General features: G+C 40.5%; 1 protein-coding gene across 1 annotated transcript in view; it reads left to right on the top strand.

Annotated features, from left to right (window-relative positions):
• The window catches only part of COL23A1 (collagen type XXIII alpha 1 chain), a 386,867-nt gene that overhangs the window by 96,954 nt on the left and 265,033 nt on the right, over nucleotides 1–24,880 (top strand). The gene's annotated exons all lie outside the window — the stretch shown is intronic.

Below are 24,880 nucleotides of genomic sequence, written 5' to 3'. Positions count from 1 at the left end.
ATATGTATGTTTTGGGGTAAGGACCCAATTTCATGTTTCTAAACAGCCTCATTGAAGTATAAATTGATGTACAATAAAGAAAGCATATTTAAAGTGCACATTTGAATAAGTTTTGATATATACATGAACACTGTGAAACCATCTCCACAATGAAGAAAATGAACATATCCATCACTCCAGAAGTTTTTTCCTGCCTCTTTATAATCCTTTCTCCCTCTACCCTCCCATCTTTCCTCTAGCCCTAGGCAATTCCTGATTGGCTTTCTTTTACTCTAAATTAGAATGAATTTGTGAGGTTTCTATATAAATGTAGCCATACAGTCCATACTATTTTTGATTGATTTGGTTTCCTTCATTCAGTACAATTATCTTTTTATAATGTCAAAAGTTCTTTTTTTTATTGATGAGTACTATTCTATTGTATGTCTGTAACACAGTTTGTTTATCCATCCACTTGTTGATGGACATTTAGTTTTTTCCTATTCTGAGAATGTTTCAAATGCTGTGAACATTTGTATACAAGCATTTGTATGAAATATGCTTTCCTTTCTGTAAGGTATAAGTATCTTGGAGTAGAACAGCTAGTTATATGAAAGAAATATGATTAACTTTTTAAGAAACTACAAAACTGTTTTCCAAAGTTTTACATTTCTACCAGCAGTGTATGAAAGTTCCATTTGCTCCACTCTTTTCTCACTTTAGCCACTCTAACAGTGGTATGTATAGTGATATCCCATTGTTATTTTAGTTTGCATTTCCCTAATGACTAATGATATTGAACATCTTTCTATGTACTTTTACATAATTTTCACTTAAATCAATATTTAATGTTATTAAATCTGTTCCAGTATTGTTTATTGTTCAGAATGTGTTCTGGTTTCTTTTTGTTTTGCTTGAAGTTAATATTTGCTTGGGGTTTGTATTTGCTTCATTTGTGTGTGTGTTTATTGCTAATTCTTCCCACATTGTTATCCAGTGGCATTCCCTTTTTGTCTTATTCTTTGGATATCATGTCTTCGTCTTTTTTCTCTTATTTCATTGCTTTGGTGGAGCATATCCTCCAGGAGTTTCCTCAGGTTAAATAGTGGTATGGTGGTGAGAGGCATAATGATGGACACATCTCATAATACTGTTCCAATCTGGACTGATTGCCCTTTATGTTTGGTAACTCTCATTATCCCAGACGCTTTGTCTTTAATTTGGAGAGTTACTTTTTTTTTTTCTATATTACATTTTCTATTTTCTGTATCTCATGTCTATACCTTTCTTAATTTACCTTCTTATTTTGGTGGAGATACTCCGTGGAAGAAAAGTTATGACCAACCTAGATAGTATATTCAAAAGCAGAGACATTACTTTGCCGACTAAGGTCCTTCTAGTCAAGGCTATGGTTTTTCCTGTGGTCACGTATGGATGTGAGAGTTGGACTGTGAAGAAGGCTGAGCGCCGAAGAATTGATGCTTTTGAACTGTGGTGTTGGAGAAGACTTTTGAGGGTCCCTTGGACTGCAAGGAGATCCAATCAGTCCATTCTGAAGGAGATCAGTCCTGGGATTTCTTTGGAAGGAATGATGCTAAAGCTGAAGCTCCAGTACTTTGGCCACCTCATGAGAAGAGTTGACTCATGGGGAAAGACTCTGATGCTGGGAGGGATTGGGGGCAAGAAAAAAAGGGGACGACCGAGGATGAGATGGCTGGATGGCATTATGGACTCAATGGACGTGAGTCTGAGTGAACTCCGGGAGATGGTGATGGACAGGGAGGCCTGGCGTGCTGCGATTCATGGGGTCGCAAAGAGTCAGACACGACTGAGCGACTGAACTGAACTGAACCTTCATTTTTAAAATAAGTAAAAATATTTGACATCTCTTATGTCTGCAAATATTATTTTATTTTGACATTTCATGGGTAATTTGACTGGGTATAGAATTCTAGATTAGAAAGCATATGCCTTCAGAATTTTTAATGAATCACTCCATACCTTCTTGCTTTCAGTGTTGTTGAGAAATTTAAACTTGCGTGGTTTTCTCTCTTTCCTCGGTGTTCTAAAAGGACTTATTAATGCTGGGTACTTAGTGGATTGGAAATTTGTATTCTTTGGTTCTGGGATTTTATTTTATTTCAGAGGATGACTTCCTCTTCCCCTTGTTTCTCTCTCGCTCGCCTTTTTTTTCTTGAACTCTTATTATTTGGATGTTAGACTGCCTTCTAAATTGCTTATCTTTTACTATTCTACTTTCAACATCTTTTTATTTTTGCTTTATTTTCTAGGATGTTAACTCTATCTTTCAACACTTTTAATGAGTTTTTTTATTGTCAATTTAAATGTCTTTAAAAAAAACTTTTACTGGAATATAATTTCTTTACAATATTGTTAGTTTCTGCTGTACATTGTTGTGAATCAGCCATATGTATACATGTTTCCCCATCTTGAGCCTCCCTCCTTCCCCCAATTCCACCCATCTATGTCATCAGAGAGCACTAAGCTGACTTCCCTGTGCTATACAGCAGCTTTGCACTACCTGTCTTACACGTGATAGTGTATATATGTGTCAGTGCTACTCTCTCAGTTTGTCCCCCCTCCCTCTCCTGCTGTGTCCACAAGCCCCTTCTCTGCATCCACACCTCTATTCCTGCCCTGCCAATAGGCTCATCAGTACCATTTTTCTAGATTCCATATATATGCAGTAACATAGGGTATTTGTTTTTCTTTTTCTGACTCGTTTCACTCTGTATGACAGGCTCTAGGTTCATCCACATCAACTGACTCAATTTCATTCCTTTTTATGGCTGAATAATATTCCATCGTATCTTCTTTATCCATTCATCTGTTGATGACATCTAGGCCATCTTCTATGTCCCAGCTATTGTAAATAGTACTGCTATGAACACTGGGGTACATATGCCTTTCTGAGGTATGATTTTCTCAGGGTATATGCACAGTAGTGGGATTGCTGGGTCATATGGTAGTATTATTCCTAGTTTTTAAAGGAATCTCCACACTGTTCTCCATAGTGGCTCTACCAATTGACATTCCCACCAACAGTGTAAGAAGGTTCCCTTTTCTCCACACCTTCTCCAGCATTTGTTGTTGTAGATTTTTTGATAGTGGCCATTCCGGCCAGGGTGAAGTGATACCTCATTGTAGTTTTGATTTGCATTTCTCTGATAAATAGTGATGTTGAGCATCTTTTCATGTGCCTCTTAGCCATGTGTATATCTTTTTTGGAGACATGTCTATTTAGATCTTCTGCCCATTTTTTGATTGGACTATTTGGTTTTCTGATATTGAGCTCCATAAGCTGCTTGTATATTTTGGAGATTAATCAAAGAGTGTTTTCCTCTAAGAGTTTTATATCCTCTTACATTTAGGTCTTTAATCCATTTTGAGTTTGTTTTTGTGTCTGGTGTTAGGTAGTGCCCTAATTCATTTGTTTTAATTCTATTTATGCTTTTAACTTTAGAAAGCTCTTTTTGTTATAAACAGTTTAATTTTCAAATAGATTTTAGCTTATAGAAAAACTGCAAAGATAGTATAGAGAGTTCCCATATACCCCACACATAGTTTCCCCTATTTTAACATCTTATATTACAATAGTACATTTGTTCACTTAATGAACCAATACTGATACATTATTGTTAATTAAATTCCAAACTTTATTCACATTTCCTTAGTTTTTACCTAATGTCCTTTTTCTGTTACAGTATCCCATGCAGGATACCATATTACAGGGGTCTGCAACCCCTAGACCAAGGACCGGTACCTATTAGGAACTGGGTCACACAGCAGGAGGTGTGCGGTAGGTTACTGAGCAAAGTTTCATCTGTATTTACAGCCACTTCCCATCACTCGCATTATACCTGAGCTCCACCTCCTGTCAGGTCAGCGGCGGGATTAGATTCTCTTAGGAGTGGGAACTCTACTGTGAACTGCACATGTGAGGGATCTAGGTTGCATGCTCCTAAGGAGAATTTAATGCCTGGTGACCTGAGGTAGAGCTGAGGAGATGATGCTAGCACGAGGGAATGGCTGCAAATACAGATTATCCTTAGCAGAGAGGTTTGATTGCACAGAGACCATTATAAATCAGTCACTTGCAGACTCATATCAAAACCCGGTCAGTGAGTGGCAAGTGGCAACTAAGCTGCATCCAGTGGCAGGCTTTGCAGTGGCAAGTGAGTTGATGTACTTCAACTGTACAGGCATCTGGTATAGGTGCACGGGTGTCAGAATCGGACACTTATTTTGGTCCATGCAACTTCCACCCATTATTTTCTTTACCTCTTCTATCTGTGCCTCTGTCCCACACAACGCACTTGTCTTGGTCACAGTACGTAAGCCCACAGGTTAACCCTAGACAGAATGAGGAAGAAATAAATGTCACTGGGGAGCTTCTTTGAAAAGGGGGTAAGACCCAGTGAGACAGCAGAAGACTCACCAAGACTGCCAACAAAAAGAAAGCTGCATTGGAAAGAAAATACTGACTCCTGCTTAAACTATGGCTTCACTAAAACAGGTGATTCACATTCTTCTCCATGCCAGTTTTGTATATTATGTGGCAACCAGCAATGAGACCTTCAAATTGCTTTGCCACGTGGAGACCAAGCACCCTGCATTAAAAGACAAGCCTTTAGAGTTTTTCAAAAGAAAAAACCATGAAGAACAGAGCAGTTATTGAAGACCACTACTTCGTCAAATATGTATGCAGTGACAGCATTATTCTTAATGGCTAACCACATTGCTAATGCTAAAAAGCCCTTTCCTATTGGTGAAGAGTTGATCCTGTCTGCTGCTTAGAATTTATCGTGAACTTTTAGGAGAGACTGCAGTTCAAAAGGTGGCCCGTGTTCCTCTTTCGGCTAGCACCGTAACTAGATAAATTGTTGAAACAGCAGAGGATATTGAGGCACAGTTGTTAGGATTAATGAGTCACCAGGGTACACAATCCAGGTTGACAAGTCTACCAGTGTTGACAGCAAAGCAACAGTGCTTGTTTTTGTGTGATCTATCTTTCAAGAGGCTGTGCATGAGGATACGTTATGTGCACTTTTATTGCCAACCAACACCACAGCTGCAGAACTATTCAAGTCATTGAATGATTACATATCTGGAAAACTGAGCTGGTCATTTTGTGTTGTATTTACATGGACAGAGCAGCTACCATGACTGAACTACTGAGGTCAAAGACATTGCTTCTCCGTTAATATATGATATTTGTTTTTCTCTTCCTGACAAATTGAGAAAGTAGCATTGACATATATATAGTATCATTTGTAAAGTAGATAACTAATGGGGAGCAGCTATATAACACAGGGGGCCCAGCCTGGCACTCTGTGATAACCTGGATAGGTGGAATGGGGTGGGGGTGGGCAGTGGGGAGGGAGGCTCAAGAAGGAGGGCATATATATGTATAATTGTGACTGATGGAGGTACGAAAGAGACCACCACAACACTGTAAAGCAATTATCCTCCAATTTAAAAAAAGGGATCATTTCTGAATGTTAGTCTACACGTTATGTCATCCATAAATGTTGGCTAGTAAAAAAAAAAAAAATTTCCACCTGAGCTTAACGACGTTTTGCAGGATGTAATTAAAATTATCAACTGCATTAGTGTACATGCCCTTAGCTCACGTCTGTTCTCTCAGCTCTGTGAGAAGATGGATGCAGAGCACACACGTCTCCTCTTATACACAGAAGTAACATGGCTTTCTAAAGTAGATCACTAGCCAGAGTTTCAGAACTATGAGAGCCACTCCAGAGATTTCTTTTAGAAAGTCACCACTAGCAGCACATTTCAGCGACACAGAGTGCATCACAAAACTCGCTTATTTCTGTGACATATTCAACCCCCTCAGTAAACTCAGTCTGTCATTTCAGAGGAGAATGACAGCTATGTTCAAGTCAGCAAATAAAGTGGCTGCATGCAAAGGCAAGCTGGAGTGATGGACAAACTTTAGGATCTTTGACATGTTTAGAGCATTAGCAGAGATTTTGAAAGAGACTAAGTCATGGCATTCGTTTCCTAGCTGGTGCATGATCACCTGTCTAAGCTTTCAAAAGAGTCTGAGCATTACTTGCCAACCACAAAAGACACCCAAACTGGAAAGGAATAGATCTGCAACCCATTTGTGAATAAGCCAGGTGAATTGACTTTGTCCATGCTAGAAGAGGCTCAACTGCTTGAGACTGCAAATGAGAGTGGCCTTAAAGGTATGTCTGACACAACTTCAAGTCTCCATACATTCTGGAGTACAGTCAAGGTGGAATATCCTGAGATTGCCACAAAAGCACTGAAAAGCCTGCTTCCATTTCGAAAATACCGTCTTTGTGAAGCAGTGACAGTAACCAAAATGAGATTATGAGATTACGGAGTAGACTGGGCATAAACAACACACTTTGGGTGTCACTGTCTTCCCATCACCCCCAAATGGGACAGTCTAGTTGGAGGAAAACAAGCTCAGGGCTCCCACTGATTCTGCACTATGGTTAGTTGTATAATTATTTCATTATATATCACAATGTAACAATAATAGAAATAAAGTGCACAATAAATGTAATGTGCTTGAATCATCCTGAAACCATCCTCCCCAACCGGTCCTTGGGAAAACTGTCTTCCGAGAAACTGGTCCCTGGTGCCAAAAAGGCTACGGACTGCTGCTTTATTATATTCAGCTGTCACGTCACCTTAGGCTCCTCTTGTCTGTGACAGTTTCTTAGACTTTCCTCATTTTGATGACTTTGAAAGTTTTGAAGAGTAATGGTGATGTATTTTATAGAATATCCCTCAACTTGGATTTGATTGTTTTCCTAATGGTTGGACTTGGGTTATGGATTTTTAGAAGGGAGCCCAAAGAGGTATCGTTCCATTCTCATCACATTATATCAATAGATATAACTTCTCATTGTTAATCTTGATTATTTGTTTGAGGCAATGTGTCTGGCTTACCCGCTATAAAGTTATTCTTTTTTCCCCTTTCCATAGAAAGAGCTCTCTTTATTCTCTAATTTTAAAAATAGCATCTTGTCCCTGTTTTGTGGACATTTTTCTTATCTCTCTGAGAGTGTTGATGTTTGTTTTGAAGCAGTTCATTGTTGTTATTATTTGTCATATATATCTTTTCCCAGTTTTTTGCTTTTAATATTTCCATGCCCTTATGTTTTAGGCAATATATGTTTTCTCATTTTTTTGCTTTTAATATTTCCATGTCCTTATGTTTTTGGGATGTCTCTTATAAACAGAACATATTAGTTGGATTTTTTATTATCCAACTATATCCATCTGTTTCTTTTAACTAATGAGTTTTGTCTACTTATTTACATAGTGATTTTTTTATATAATTGGACTTGTTTCTTTGATCTTCTTAAAAGTTTTCTGTTTCCCTTTTTCTAGACTTTTTTACTTCTCATCTTTTGTTTCATTATTTGTTTTGTTGTCTATATTCTCTTTTTTTATATGTTTCTTTTCTATCAGTCTATAAAATGCACACTCTACTACTGTGCTTCTCATTTTTTTTAATCAAAGTAAACTTACTAATTAGTAAGATGCACACACTTTAAGTATATGGCTTGATATTTTTACTGAACACACAATTTTAGACCGTCATTTTTTTTTTAACACTTTGAAGATATTTCATTGGCTGGCTTCCAATGTTTGTGTTGAAAATTTTTTCTACTGTCACTCTATTAGTCATTCTTTTAAAGGTGAATTGCCTTTGCTATGCAGATACTTTTGAGATCTTCTCTTTGCCTTTGGTGTTGTGTAGTTTCAATGTTCCTTGGTGTGGATTTCTTTTTATTTGTCTTTACTTGGAATATGTTTTATATCCTAGAGTTGTGGATTTTTTTTTCCTCTTTGACCCTAGGAAATTCATAGATATTATCTTTTAAGAATATTTTCTCTTCTCCATTTTTTCTATTCTTTCTTTGAAGGATTCATTCTGTTCTCCACATCTCTTAATTTCTCATTTGTACTCAGAACCTGTCTTACTCTGTTGTATTCTTGGTGATGTATTTTGTATGTATTCCAATTCATTAATTCTCTCTTCAAAAGTATCTTTAACATATCTATTGAATTTTTTTATTACAACCATTATATTTTTCATGTATGGAAGCTACATTCCCCCCTACAATTTCTGTTAATTCCTCATAGTCTTGATCCCAAAAGCTCAGCTTCTCTGTACACTGATGCTGAACTGAATCTCAGAAACAGAGTTTTGAGTAAAGTAGAAAAGTGTAGCTTTATTACTTTGCCAGGCAGAGGGAGACACAGAGCGCTCCTGCCTTGAAAAACTATGTATCCCCATCCCAGGAGGATTTGATAAGGAGTTTTGTAACAATACTTCCCAAAGGTGAGATTACTGACAAGATTAGGGTGTGTACAGAGTCTCAGGATCTCCTAATCCTTTTTTTTTCTTTTTAATATTTATTATTATTATTATTTTATTTTTTTGCCTATGCTGGGTCTCAGTTGCAGCACACAGGATCTTCAGTCTTGGTTGCAGCATGCTGGATCTTTAGTTGCAACATGTGGAACCTAGTTCCCTGACCAGGGATTAAACCCAGGCCCCCTGGTTTGGGAGCATTAGCCACTTGACTACCAGGGAAGACCCAGGGTTCCCTGATCTTGATGAGCTTCTCTAGTCCTTTTAATCTTGCCTCAAGTGGTTTCTTAACTGCTTCTCTCTTGATTAGCAACTGTTTGAATCTGCCCTTTGAACTTAGGGAAGGTCTTGCATTGTCTACAAGAAAATGGGGGATAAAAAAATAGGCCTCCATACCCAGGAACCACACAGGGCTCTACTTGGCTTCACTGTTTCCCCCTTTGCCTGGCAAAGTAATAAAGCTATCCTTTTCTACTTCACTCAAAACTCTGTCTCTGAGATTCTGCAACTCAGCTTGGGACTTAAGCCAATTTTTAAATTGATAGGACACACATGGTCTCAGGACTCAATGAAGCTCAGGTTCTTGATGGTCTCATTGCAGCAAGAATTCAGTGAGAGACAAAGTGACAGGTAAGAAGTGGATTTATTTAGAGAAGAACACACTCCACAGGCAGAGTATGGGCCATCCCAGAATGTGAGAGGCACTGAAATATGGTATGGTTAGTTTTTTATGGTCTGGGTAATTTCATAGGCTCCCTTCATGGATCATAGCAATGTTGTGGTGAGGGTGCTTGAGTAATTCAATCAAGCTGTTAATATAAGCCATGCCATGCTGGGCCACCCAAGATGGACAGGATCACAGTAAAGAGTTGTGACAAAACATGGTCCACTGAAGGAGAAAATGGCAAACCACTGGAGAACCCCATGAACAGTAAGAAAAGACAAAAAATACAACACTGAAAATGAGCATCCCAGGTCAGAAGGTGTCCAGTATGCTGCTGGGAAAGAGCTGAGGGCAATTACAAATAGCTCCAAGCTCTTGGGACAAAGCAAAAATGATGCTCAGTTGTGGATGTGTCAGATGGTGAAAGTTAAGTTTGATGCTAAAGAACAGTATTGCATAGGAACCTGGAATGTTGGGTCCTTGAATCAAGGTAAATTGGATGTAGTCAAGCAGGAGATGGCAAGATTGAACGATGATATTTTAGGAATCAGTGAATTAAAATGGATAGAAATGGGTGAATTTAATTCAGATGACCACTATATCTACTACTGTGGGCAAGAATCCCTTAGAAGAAATGGAGCAGCCCTCATAGTCAACAAAAGAGTCTAAAATGCAGTATTGGTTGCAACCTTAAAAATGATAGAATGATCTCAATTCATTTCTAAGGCAAACCACCATTCAACATCACAGTAATCCAAGTCTATGCCCTAACCACTGATGCCAAAGAAGCCAAAGTTGACTTGTTCTATGAAGACCTACAAGACCTGCTAGAATTAACACCAAAAAAAGATGCCCTTTTCATCACAGGAGATTGGAATGCAGAAGTAGGAAGTCAGGAGATACCTGGGAATAAAAGGCAAGTTTGGCCTTGGAGTACAAAATGAAGCAGGGCAAAGGCTAACCAAGTTTTGTCAAGAGAACATGCTGGTCATATCAAACACCCTATTCTAACAACACAAGAGACGACTCTACACATGGATATCACTAGATGGTCAATACTGAAATCAGATTGATAATATCCTTTGCAGACAAAGATGGAGAAGCTCTATACAGGTCAGCAAAAACAAGACCTAGAGCTGACTGTGGCTGAGATCATGAACTCCTTATTGCAAAATTCAAGTTTAAATTGAAGAAAGTAGGGAAAACCACGAGACCATTCACGTATGACCTAAATCAAATCCCATATGATTATACAGTGGAGGTGATAAATAGATTCAAGGGGTTAGATCAGATAGAGTGCCTGAAGAACTATGGATGGAGGTTTCTAACATTGTACAGAAGGCAGTGAGCAAAACCATCCCAAAGAAAAAGAAATGCAAAAAGACAAAGTGGTTGTCTAAGGAGACTTTACAAATAGCTGAGAAAAGAGGCGATGTAAAAGGCAAAGGAGAAACGGAAATATATACCCAACTTAATGCAGAGTTTCAGAGAATAGCAAGGAGAGATAAGATGGCCTTCTTAAATGAACAATGCAAAGAAATAGAGGAAAGCAATAGAATGGGAAAGACTAGAGATCCCTTCAAGAAAACTGAAGATATCAAGGGAACATTTCATTTAAAGTTGGGCATAATAAAGAACAGAAATGGTATGGACCTAACAGAAGCAGAAGATGTTAAGAAGAGGTGGCAAAAATACACAGAAGAGCTATACAAAAAGTGTTTGAATAACTAAAATAACCACAATAGTGTGGTCACTCACCTAGAGCCAGAATCCTGGAGTGTGAAGTCAGGTGGACCTTAGGAAGCATTACTATGATCAAAGCTGGTGGGAGTGATGAAATTCCTACCTAGGATTTCAAATTTAAATTTTTAGAATTTAAAATCCTAAAAGATGATGCTGTGAAAGTGCTGCACTCAATATGTCAGCAAATTTGGAAAACTTGGGCAGTGGCCATAGGACTGGAAAAAGTCATTTTTCATTCTAATCCCAAACAAGGGCAAAGACAAAGAATGTCTAAACTGCTGTACAATTGCACTCATCTCATATGCTAGCAAGGTAATGCTTAAAATCCTCAAGCTAGGCTTCAGCACTATGTGAATCAAGAATTTCCAGATGTACAAGTTGGAACCAGAGATCAAATTACTAACATCTGTTGGATCATAGAAAAAGACAAGAGAATTTCAGAATAACAGCTACGTCTGCTTCATTGCCTACGCTAAAGCTTTTGACTGTGTGGATCACAACAAACTGTGGAAAATTCTTAAAAAGATAGGAATACCGGACCACCTTACCTGCCTCCTGAGAAACCTGTATGCTGGTCAAGAAGCAATAGTTAGAACTGGACATGGAACAATGGACTGGTTCAAAATTGGGAAAGGAGAACAGCAAGGCTGTATATTGTCACCCTGCTTGTTTAACTTATATGCAGAGTACATGATGTGAAATGCCAGGCTGGATGAATCACAGCTGGAATCAAGCTGCCCAGAGATATAGCAACAACCTCACATATGCAGATGATACCACTCTAATGACAGAAAGTGGAGAGAAGCTAAGGAGCCTCTTGATGAGGATGAAAGAAGAGAGTGAAAAAACTGGCTTAAAGCTCAACATTCGAAAAAGGAAGATCATGACATCTGGTCCCATCACTTCATGGCTAATAGATGCGGAAAGAATGGAAACAGTGACAGACTTTGTTTTCTTAAAGGGCTCCAAAATCACTGCAGACAGTGACTGCAGCCATGAAATTAAAAGATGCTTGCTCTTTGGAAGGAAAGCTATGACAAACCTAGACAGCATATTAAAAAGTAGAGACATCACTTTGCCATATAATCAAGCCATGATTTTTCTAGAAGTCATGTACAGATTGAGAGCTGGACCATAAAGAAGACTGAGCACTGAAGAATTTATGCTTTTGAACTGTGGTGCTAAGGAGACTCTTGAGAGTCCCTTGGACTGCAAGGAGATCAAACCATCAATCCTAAAGGAAATCAATGCTGAATGTTCATTGGAAAGACTGACGCTGAAGCTGAAGCCCAATACTTTGGCCACCTGATATGAAGAGCCAACTCAATGGGCGTTAGCTTGAGCAAACTCCAGGACGTAGTAAAGTACAGGGAAGCCTGGCATGCTACAGTCCATGGGGTCGTAAAGAGTCAGACATGACTTAGCAACTGAACAACAAACAGTAGCAACCAATATAATGTTGTTGGAATTTTAGGAATACATTTTTATATAGTTCAAAAGGTTTTTGAAGGTCCAACTCCCATCACTTCATGGGAAATAGATGGGGAAACAGTGGAAACAGTGTCAGACTTTATTTTTTGGGGCTCCAGAATCACTGCAGATGGTGACTGCAGCCATGAAATTAAAAGACGCTTACTCCTTGGAAGAAAAGTTATGACCAACCTAGATAGCATATTCAAAAGCAGAGACATTACTTTGCCAACTAAGGTCCTTCTAGTCAAGGCTGTGGTTTTTCCTGTGGTCATGTATGGATGTGAGAGTTGGACTGTTAAGAAGGCTGAGTGCCGAAGATGTGATGCCGGAGAAGACTCTTGAGAGTCTCTTGGACTGCAAGGAGATCCAACCAGTCCATTCTGAAGGAGATCAGCCCTGGGATTTCTTTGGAAGGAATGATGCTAAAGCTGAAACTCCAGTACTTTGGCCACCTCATGCAAAGAGTTGACTCATTGGAAAAGACTCTGACGCTGGGAGGGATTGGGGGCAGGAGGAGAAGGGGAAGACCGAAGATGGGATGGCTGGATGGCATCATGGACTCGATGGACGTGAGTCTGAGTGAACTCCGGGAGTTGGTGATGGATAGGGAGTCCTGGCGTGCTGCGATTCATGGGGTCGCAAAGAGTCGGACATGACTGAGCGACTGAACTGAATTACCAAGGCATATGGTAAATTCTGTATCACCTGCCAAAGTCCTCTTCATCTATTTCATTTATTTACATATGTCTATTGGATGTTCATTTGAGCCGACTCATTGGAAAAGACCCTGATGCTGGGAAAGATTGAGGGCAGGGGGAGAAGAGGGCAATAGAGAATGAGATGGTTGGATGACATCATCAAAACAATGGACATGAGTTTGAGCAAAGCAGATAGCAAAGGACAGGGAACCCTGGCTTGCTGCAGTCCACTGGGTCACTGAATGTCAGACACCACTGAGTGACTGAACAACAACAATTGGTTGCTCACTGTTCTTACTTTGCTAAGGGCTGTGGATGCATGGGGTCAATGTTTGACATCTTAAAGATACCCCATTTATTACAGACTCTTTACAAATACTTTCTGTTATCCATTGAAAAGAAATAGAGCATCATTTCTGGCCCCCTGATGCTTGGACTTTGAGAATCTAGACATATAAGCAGCCATAATGTCACATGGTCATTATTAGTATTCTCCTGCAAAAGGTCCATGGGATGGGAGGCAAGAAGCTCTGCCTAAGTTAGGAAGGACTTCACAGAGAGGAATTCGGAGCTGACCTTCAGTGAGAACTGGTCCTTGTTCCTTTGATAAAGTCCTCTTCCTTTGTTTGGTGTTTTTGCTTTGCTTTAATATAGTTTTCATTATAGTAAACAGAATGAAAACAAGCTCCCTTTGAAAATCTCTTACCTAGCACAGGATTGGTGCCAGGATATAAAGTGTTCTTTAATACAAGGAAGCAAGTGGCATTGCTGAGTCTATAATCTTTTTCCTTTTTTGCACATACTGACTACAGTATAAAAGTTTCCTTTTAAAGGCAAGGCCCGTTGCTCAGTGCTGCTTACCACTTTGTGGAGTAAAGATGGTCAAGTTGGAATTGAAACCCACAAACAAATCAAACTGAACCTAATATTGGAAAGAGAGACCCAAACCAAAACAAAATCAGAGGAAAATAAAACAAAACAAGCAAGGGAGGGATCTGTATGCACAGGGATAAAAGCTAAACTTTTCTGAATATGCCTTGTGGTTTTTAGATTTGACTTTGGAAACATGTACATATTTAAACATATAAAAAGCTAAGTGATTTTTGAAAACCGGACCTCATACTTCTTATTTTTTCATATGTGTCTTTCCACTTTAAGTGGTAGTCAATCAAGCTACCAGAGGGGGAGATATGAACAGAGAGAATCTGTAAGTTTCTTATCTTGAGATAGTTTATTCCTGTGCAGCCCCTTGTTCCTTGGAGCTGAATTTCAGTAGCATCTCACTGGGGATGCTGTCCAAGTTCAAGGTCCCAGCCTTTGGAGAGTCTTTTTATTAAAAAAAAAAATTTCTGTTTCATGGAACAGTTAATACCTTTTCTGATAAATTCCTATAAAATTGTCTCCCTAATAATACATTTTGAAGGAGAATTATGTAAATGCTTAACTCTAAGTGTCTTAATAGCTCAGAATTGATACTTTACAAGCCTTACCAATGTGCCAAAATGGTTATTAGTGACCTGTTTATTGGCCCTATTTTTTGTGTGTATGGTAGAATGTACATAACATGCAAGAGAACTAAGAGATGTGGATTCGATCCCTGGGTCAGGAACATCCTCTGGAGGAGGGCGTGGCAACTCACTCCAGTGTTCTTGCCTGGAGAATCACATAGATAAAGGAGCCTTGTGGGCTACAGTCCATAGGGCTGTGCAGAGTCGGTCACAACTGATGTGACTCAGCACTCATGCGCACATGTACTTAACGTAAAATTTACCTTTTTAACCATTTTTAAGTGTACAGTTCAGTGGCACCAAGTACAAGTACACTGTGCAACTATCACCACTATCCATGTCTAGAACTTTCTCATGTTCCCCGACTGAAACTCTGAATCCACTAAAGAAGAGCTTCCTCATTCTCTCCCAGGCCCTGACAACCACTATTCTACTTTCTGTGTCTCTGAATTTGACTCCTCTGTGTACTTCATGTAAGTGGAATCATACAATATTTGTCTGTTTGTATCTGGCTTATTTTGTAAGCACATTAGCATAATGTCTTCAAGGTTCATCCATATTATAGATGTATCAAAATTTCATTCCTTATTATGGCTATATAATATCCCATTCTATGTACTATAAATTGAATATTTGTGTCCTCCTAAAATTCATATGTTGAAATCCTAATCCCCAAGGTGATAGTATTGGAAGTGGGGCTTTGGGGAGGTGATTAGGTCATGAGGCTCATGAATGGGATTAGTGCTCTCATAAAAGAGGTTAGAGCTCTCTCTCACCTCTTCTACCATATGAGGATATAAGAAGTCAGCAGTCTACACAAGGAGGACTCTCACCAGAACCTGACCGTGTAAGCACCTTGATCTAGAACTCTTAGCAGTAAATTTCTGCTAATTATAAGCCACTCAGAATGAACTAAGCAATGTTGATATAGCATCCTAAATGGACTAAAACAACATGTATAAACAACATTTTATTTATCCATTCATCTGTTGAAATTGTTTCCACCTTTTGACTATTGTGAACAATGCTACCATGAACATTGGTATAAATGGATCTGAGTCCCTGTTTCCTTTGGTATATAGCTAAAAATGGAATTTCTGGGTCACGTGGTAATTCTATAGCGGTCACATGCACATTTAACTTTTTGAGGAACTGCCAAGCTATTTTCCACAGTGGCTGCATTGCTTTTTACATTCCCAGCAGTTCTGATTTCCCCATATCTATACCAATACTTGTTGTTTTCCTTTTTTAAACAAAAACTCATAGCCACACTAACAAGTGTGACATGGTATCTCACTGTGGTTTTGATTTGCGTTTCACTAGTGACTAATGACTTTGAGCATCTTTCATGTGCCTAACAGAACATTTGTATATCTTCCTGGGAGAAATGCCTCTTCAGGTCTTGTGCATTTTTCCTTGTGTTTCTTGTCCTGTTAAGTTTCAGGAGTTCTTTATACATTGTGGATATTAATCACATCGAATATATTATTTGCAAATAGTTTCTTTAATAAGGTTGTCTTTTCACTGTATTGATTGCATCCTCTGGTACACAGAAATTTTTCATTTTGATGAGATCTGGTTAATTTTTTCCTTTGTTGCCTCTGCTGTTGGTGTCATATCCAAGAAATCATTACCAAACCCAATGTCATGAAAAATTTCCCATGTATTCTTCTAAGAGTTATATACTTTTAACTCTTATGCTTAGGTGTTTGATCCGTATTGAGTTAATTTTTGTATAGCAGTCACATGCACTTTTGATATTAAGAATGTTTATGAATATCCCTGGCATTTTATACAAGATGGAGTTACACATTCACATCATTGTTGACTAGACACCAGGAAGTTATCTGTGATAAATAGAAACTTTGACTTTTACCTTGGAAATTTCCACTGTGAAATTACTTTTTGCATTTGAATGCATTTGTTGCACGCAAAATAACTGAGACCCTGCTGCTGATTGCGTTGCAGTACAAAGCTGTATCATTCAAGGCAGGAGACTGAAAATCCCTGAAGAGTGTTCATAGACCGGGTGTTTTTAAGTGAGTTGCAGTGGTATGTATGGCAGGGGTCTTGGGATGGAGTGGAGTACATCCAGTTCAGGAGCTCCAGAAACTGGGCTGTGGGCCAGGGTCCAGCTGGTTGAGCATTCCCTCAGCCTCCTGGGGAAACTGCAGTGAGGGTCCTGGGGTGGCCAATGGACCCAGGACAACAGGACTCGTTCCGGAACCTGCCTCATCTGAGGTAGTGAAAGTGAAAGTCTCTCAGTCATGTCTGACTCTTTGTGACCCCATGAACTGTATAGTCCCTGGAATTCTCCAGGTCAGAATATGGAGTAGGCAGCCTTTCCCTTCTCCAGGGGATCTTCCCAACCCAGGGATCTAACCCAGTCTCCTGCTTTGCAGGCAGATTCTTTACCAGCTGAGCTACAAGGGAAGCCTGAGAATACTGGAGTGGGTAGCCTATCCCTTCTCCAGCGGATCTTCCCGACCCAGGAATCTAACCAGTAAATAGAGTTTAATTTGGTTTAGAGAATAATCTTACAATCCCCTGATCAACCCACCCCTCCAGCTTCAACAATTATCATCAGTTTGATCTGGCTTCATCTATCATCTCTACCTGTTTTTTTCTGGAGTATTTTAAGCAAATCCCAGACATCTTATATTTCACTTGCAGGTACTTCATTGTGCATTTCTCAAGGATTGGAACTTTTCCCCCTTATAACCACAATACCATTATCACACCTAAAATTAACATGAATCCTGAATATCATATAAATTCAAATTCAGATTTCTCTACTTTTCCCAAATGATATATCATCAGACTCCCTCTGGACACTTCCTGGGAACTGGTTCCACATCCTCTGGCCTGAAGGAGCCAGAATTCTTCCTGTAGTCTAATAAAGAGTTGAAAGTGAAAGTGAAAGTTGCTCAGTTGTGTCCGACTCTTTGCAACCCCATGGACTATACAGTCCATGGCATTCTCCAGGCCAGAATACTGGAGTGGGTAGCCTTTCCCTTCTCCAGGGGATCTTCCCAACCCAGGAACTGAACCCAGAATTGCATGCAGATTCTTTACCAGCTGAGCCACAGGGGAAGACCTGTGAGTTGAAGACACCTGTTTTGTGTTGTATGAAACATACCTATTGTATGTGGTATGAAAACACCTCTTATATGTTGTTGTGTGTTGGGGGGAGATAGCCGAGGATAAACTGGTGTCCCCAGTGATAGGACAAGTGAGGCTGCCTGTAGGAAAACCAAGAAGAAAGGGGAGCCAGCAGCTAGCTAGAGGTGTGTGTGTCTGTGGTTAGGAGCAGGGGCTTGGGATAAAACAACCTGTGTTCAGGTCCTGGCACCCATCCCCAACATCTGTTTGACCTTGGGCAGGTGGTTTTATCTCCATGAACCTCCATTTCTTCAGTTATAAAGTAGGGATAATGAGTACTTGCTTCATCCTAAATAAAGCACATGAAGGACCTGGACAGTGCTATTAAAGAATTCAGTACAGGTTGGCTGTTGTCATCAACAGTGCCATCACTATCATCCTTATTGGGGTGATCATTATTATCCTGGTGAAGATCGTGGGCTGCTAAAGTTCCCCTACCATGGCCCGGGGAAACCAGGGTGACAAGGAAGCCCAGTGTTTTGAAAAGTGGTCCCCCTTGGAAGACCAGTGGCGTTTTGATGCCCAGAATGGTGTCCACATCCAGAAATTCTGGCAGAGTCTCTCTGCCAGCTTGCATTTTGGGACCCTGGCATCTCTGTGCTCTTGTTCTCTGTGGAGGTGAGGGGTGGGGGTGCGGGGCGGGAGGCCCTTGGACAATGTCTTCTCCACATCAAGGGGACAAATGGAAGGCACTGATATCTTCAAAGGGTCATGTTACCTTCTTTTGCAGCTATTTCTCTTTCAACCCAAGTATATCTAGCTTCAAAGATAAAACGACTGGCCTTGGCTTTCCTTCCCAAATATTAATTAAAAATATTTATTTGATTCTCCCAGTCTCTCCATGGACATAGGAAGGGAGGGGATTGGCACAGGAAATATTTGCCACCCAAATAGGACCCATGCTAGAGGATCCCACCCAGATACTCGCCATGCAACGGAACTTGATGCTGGTATGGAAGATACTAGAAAGAAAGAGCAACTTCTAAGTAAAAGGGACCAGAGCTAGGAAAAAAACGGATAATAAATAAATAGCATGTAGATTATATAAGAAACAACAGCTATTGTTCTGAATCTGGAAGTCATTCCTCCTGCAGTAGTCAGACACATAGCCCAGGGGAACAGTTGTTCCAGTTAGCCCAGAATAATCCTGGTTTGCTTCCATCATGTCCCAAAACTTCACTAAGTTCTCCCAACCCCCTCAGGCACTTGGCAACCATTGGTTCTTCTGGCTAAACCCTGGTATCTTCCCATCTCACATGTATACTTCCTGAACAGGGCTCAGAAAGAGCTTTCATCTTTAATGCCCCAGTGTGGATCATTGGGGGCCTGCCAGGGTGCCCAAGGCACCATCGGGCCTTACTGGGTTGAACCCTGCCAGATTCTCAGCCCTAGCACTTTCCCACCGACTCTCCCCGTGGCTAGAGCCTCTTCTCTTCAGCCCCGTGCCCTGTGTACCCAGTTATGTCCTCACTCTGAGGCGTCCCAACCCTCATTTTGGTAGGTAATTGTCACCTACCTTCTTGTGTTTAGTTCTCTCTGGGCCTCAGTTTCCTCATCTGTGAAATGGGGATGATCATTCCTGTCTCAGAGTACTGCCATGAGTTTCAGCGTGGCAAGCTTCACCCATTCGAATCAATATCCATAATAGTCCTACTGTGTAAAGCAAATTTCTTGTACTTCAAAACATTTTTCTCCACTGTATTTTATGTTCTCTTGGGAAGAGATGGAAAGGAGGAGGAATATGTTGACAGTTGTAAACATACATGTTTTCACTTGAAGAGGGTTCAAGCTGTTTTGCATTTCCCAGAGGAGCCTTCAGATGATACATGTCCTTCAAGGTCTTTGCTTCCCAATTAGGCAACATGCACAGTGATTTACCACCCCTCCTTTTGAGGCCAAATTGTCTAAAAGACCCAGTGGCGCCTAATGAGGAGCATAAGAGATACTCCTTTGGGAACAGTTCTGCTTACACTGTCTGCTTTTCATTTAAACAAGTCATTTGTTTGCAGGCAAGATGAATTGCTGGGTTACATGGGTGACTCAGTGCCCTGCATGAGTACTGGTATCACTGGAAGATTCTACTCATTTGTGTTTGCCTTGAGCTTGCCCAGCCATTCTGCTTCAGCCAAAGAATTGATGCCTTTCTTCAAGCCCCAGTCTCTGTTTCTCCTGCTCAGAGCTTTATGATCAAAGCTGACTTCATGGTTTGGCTGTTCTCTGAAACTTTGGGTTGCCCAGAAAACAATTTCTTCCAGTAAATGAAAGTAAAAGTGCTTAAAAGTAATGTCCACAGCCACAGTCACTCAGCCTTTTTTGGCCTTTGCTATTTAGAAGGTGCAGTTGCTTGGAGAGTCCAAACACTCGTCCTGATAGGAAAGAGGCACAGATATTCTGTTAACTCCACGATAGCAAATGAAAGTCACTCAGTTGTGTCCAACTCTTTGCAACCCCATGGACTGTAGCCTGCCAGGTTCCTCTGTCCATGGAATTACTCCAGGCCAAAATACTGGAGTGGGTTGCCATGCCCTTCTCTAGGGGATCTTCCCAACCCAGGGATCGAACCCAGGTCTCCCACATTACAGGCAGATTCTTTATTGTCTGAGCCACCAGGGAAGCCTGCTGTATGAAAGGGCAAACTGAGACTCAGAGGAGTTGGGTGACACAGGTAGAAAGTAATAAAGCTGGAACTAGAATCCTGACTTTTTGATTGGTGGTTTAGTCGCTAAGTCGTGTCCCACTCTTGCAATCCCATGGACTGTAGCCCACCAGGCTCTTCTGTCCATGATATTTTCCAGGCAAGAATACTGGAGTGGGTTGCCATTTCTGGGCTCCCCTGGTGGCTCAGATGGTAAAGAATCCACCTGAAATGTAGGAGACCTGGGTTCAATTCCGGGGTTGGGAAGATCCCCTGAAGAAAGGATAGGCTACCCATTCCAATATTCTGGCCTGGAGAAAAATGATACAGAAAACTTTTTGATACCTTGAGTTCAAATCCTAGTCCTATCTTGGTATTTAGGACCTTAGAGAAAAAATTTAAGTCATTTGAACTGTAGTTTCCTAATCTAACAGAGAAATTAATAATGCCAGCATTGAAAGGAGGTTTAGATGTTGTACATACAAAGTCCCTAGAATGGCTGGCACAACCACATGGGCGCTGCCCTTCTGCTTTTATTCTTGCTAGCTACTGCTAAATCACTTCAGTCGTGTCTGACTCTGTGCGACCCCATAGATGGCAGCCCACCAGGCTCCCCCATCCCTGGGATTCTCCCGGCAAGAACACTGGAGTGAGTTGCCATTTCCGTCTCCAGTACATGAAAGTGAAAAGTGAAAGTGAAGTCCCTCAGTTGTGTCCAACTCTGTGCGACCCCATGGACTGTAGCCTACCAGGCTCCTCCACCCATGGGATTTTCCAGGCAAGAGTACTGGAGTGGGGTGCCATTGCCTTCTCCGGATTATTCTTGCTAAGTCGGTGGCAAAGAGGCAGCCCTGCTCACCTTGTTGATAGGTGCACACCAGGCACAAACAAAGCATTCTTGCAATTTACTGGTAGTTACGGTATTGGGAGTGGAATATGGGTGTGGCAGGAAGAATCCTAAAATAGCCCCAAGAGTCCCATCTCTGGTGTAAAGCTCTTTATCCTTTGCATTGAGTGTGGGCAGAAGCTGTAAGTATGATGGGATATTACTGCTGGGATTATGCTACATTAAGATGGCAAAGGACTATTGCAGAGGTGATACTACTACTACTAAGTCGCTTCAGTCATGTCTGACTCTGTGCGACCCCATAGATGGCAGCCCACCAGGCTCCCCCGTCCCTGGGATTCTCCAGGCAAGAACACTGGAGTGGGTTGCCATTTCCTTCTCCAGTAGATGTGATAAAGGTTACTAACAAACTAAGTTTGAATTAATCAAAAAGGAGATTATCCGAGTGCATCTGACCTAATCACAGACTTCTTCAATTTGGATCTAGAAGTCAGAGACAGAAGTTAGGGGATTTGAAGTAGGAGAGACCTTTGGAGGGGGCCACATGACTAGGAACTGTGAGTGGCCTCTAGCAACAGCAGTGGATCCTGGCCAACAGCAAATGACAAATGAGGACCTCTACCCTACAACTCAAGGAACTGATATCTGCCAACATCAGCAAGAACTTGAAAGAGGCCCTCAAGCTCCAAAAAGGAACATAACCCTACCAGCACTGTGATTTCAACCCTCCCAGAGCTTGCAGATGCTGAACATAGTGCCCATATTAATGACCTGCAGAGAGCAGCAATGGAGACACAGACATTGAGAACAGACTTATGGACACGGCTGTGGTGGGGAGAAGGAGAGGGTGGGAAATATGGAGCAAGTGCATGGAAACATGTATTTCCATATGTAAAATAGATAGCCAATGGGAATTTGCTATATGACTCCCAGAACTCAAGCCAGTGCTCGGTGACAACCTAGAAGGGTGGGATGGGGAGGCAGGTGGGAGGGATGTTCAAGCGGGAGGGGACATGGCTAAACCTATGGTTAATTCATGTTGATGTTTGGTAGAAACCAGTGCGATACTGTAAAGCAATTATCTTTCAATTAAAAATAAATAAATCAAAAAAGAAAAAAATGATCTGCAGAAACTGAGTTAAAGTTTTAAGTTGTCAAATATGTGATAATTTGTTTTCAGCAATAGAAAAGTAATATAACAGGCAAGGCTGCTGCAGGGTGACCGTATTAGTTATCTGTTGATGCAAATAAATTACCACAAAACTTTAATGGCTTAAACCACAAACATTTATTATCTCACAGTTTCTGAGAGTCAGGAATGCAAGTTAATTGGGTATCTCTGCCTCAAGGCCCCAGATGTCTTCTGGCTCATTCTTTCACTTCATTTTTGTCTCTGCTCCAATGACACTTCCTTCAAGAGACTTTCCCAACATGCCAGCACCCATCACTCTCTGTCTCCCACATAGTCAGTTGACCTTTTTCATGACACTCGCTGTAGGATAAACTGTATTCCCCATATATATGTGTTAGTATATGATAGTTTTCTCTTTCTTACTTCACTTTGTTTAACAGGCTCCAGGTTTGTCCACCTCAGTTCAACTGACTCTAATTCAGTCCCTTTTTATGGCTGGGTAATATTCCATTATAAATATGTACCACCACCTCTTTATCCATTCATCTGTCGATGGACATCTAGGTTGCTTCCAGGTCCTGACTGCTGTAAATAGTGCTGCAGTGAACATCAGGGTACGTGGACACAGCAAGGGAAGGAGAGAGTGGGATGAACTGAGAGAGCAGCATTGAAACATATACACTACCATATGTAAAACAGATAGTTAGTGGGAAGTTGCTGCATAACACAGGCAGCTCAGCCTGGTGCTCTGTGATAACCTAGAGGAGTGGGACAGAGGCTCAAGAGGGAGGGGATATATGTATATTCATATCTGATTCACGTTGTTGTGGGCTTTCCTGGTGTCTCAGTGGTAAAGAATCCACCTGCACTGCTGGAGCTGCAGGAGATGCAGATTCGATCCCTGGGTTAGGGAGATCCCCTGGAGGAGGGCATGGCAACCCACTCCAGGATTCTTGCCTGGAGAATCCCATGGACAGACAAGCTTGGCAGGTCAGACCATAGGATCGCAAAATCAGACACAACTGAAGCAACTTAGCACATATACTCGCATGTTGTTGTATGATAGAAACCAATACAACATTGTAAAGCAGTTATCCTCCAATTAAAAGAATTTGTATTCCCTGCTACAAAGATATGTTGGAGCCCTAGCTGAGAATGTGTCCTTGTTTGGAAATAGGATCTTTGTGGACGTAAGCAAGTTATGAGGTCATGCTGGATTGGATTAGGATAGGCCCTAACCTTTATGACTGGTGTCCATACAAAAGGAGGGAATTTTAAACACACAAGCACAAGGGGAAAACACCATGTGACAAGTGAGGCAGAGATTGAAATGGTGCACTTACAAGTCAAGGAATGCCAAGGATTGCTGGCAACCACCAGAAGCTAGGAGAGAGGCAAGGAATGATTCCCCTCTAGGGTTTTCAGAAGGCCCTACTGACACCTTGATTTTAGGCTTCTGGCCTCCAGAGCTCTGAGACAATAAATTTCTGTTATTTTAGCCATCAAATTGTGGGTATCTGTTACAGCAGCCACAGGATACTAATATAGTGCTCATCATTATTTTCTATCTATCTATCTATCTAGTTTATGGTTTATAGTTTATAGCCTATATTCCCCACTGGCATGTAGTTTCTTGGGAGCAGTTGACTTTCTTTTGTCCCAGCGGAATCCCCCTAGTCCTAAATCAGAACTTAATAAAAATGTGCTGAGTGAACTGATGAATACTTATTTAGTTAAAAAAAAATAGTGTTTATGATATAAATCCTCTCTATGCCACATTCTTCTACAGTTAGAAAGATTAAGAAAGATCAGTGGCAAGTTCCATTGATCTGTTTCAATATGAATATTTTATTTTTTACTTCTTGCAGGGGAAGAGAAGATACTGAATCTTTAAGGAAAAGAATATTTTCAATAAAAACCTCAGACATGAAATCCAATAAAACAATCATTTATTATGAATAAGATAAAGGAATAGAACCATTTAGAATTTATTTTTTATGTAGCCTACTGTAATATTACCATAAAAATTTTATAAACTAAATTTCACAGCCTGCTTTTAGAGCAGGTCATAGCTTCATTGAAAATAAGAAAAAGGAGGAATAACTCTTAAAGTTAATTAGGAAAGAAATGAAAACAAAATTCTGACTTTTGAGGGGGCTCCTTTGAAAATCTGATGAAAGCTAAGGCCTTAGACAAAAGTGCCCATTCATGTAAAATCTCACATGTAATTTCAGGGCTTGAGGATTTGCTGAAGCTGAGTTCTGAAGAATTTATCAAAGCAAGTTCATGTTCTTGACTGGAACTGACTCCAGTCCTTTTGCTGAGGTCCAGTTTCCTTTGGCCGGGGGTGAGATGGGGCTGGTGCCTACACATCAAAGCTGAGCATCATTTCTTTAAGTACTAGTGAAATAAAAATGATTAGATCTCATTAAGGGAAATGAAGTTATTTAAATGCAAAATGAATAAATAACCTTGTGTGGCTGTTCAGCATCTTTCTTTCAAAGCTCTCAAGGCACTTATTTTTTAAAACAGTTATAAAACAAAACCCCATAAGGGATGCTGAATAACAGTGTAAGGGTCATGAGAGGGCCACTCAGTGAGGTTTTGGGACATGCAAGGGTGTTTTTAATCAGTT

The sequence above is a fragment of the Budorcas taxicolor genome, chromosome 7 (assembly GCF_023091745.1).
Source record: "Budorcas taxicolor isolate Tak-1 chromosome 7, Takin1.1, whole genome shotgun sequence".
Classification (NCBI taxonomy): Eukaryota; Metazoa; Chordata; class Mammalia; order Artiodactyla; family Bovidae; genus Budorcas; species Budorcas taxicolor.
This window is presented reverse-complemented; position numbering and strand designations above follow the sequence as displayed.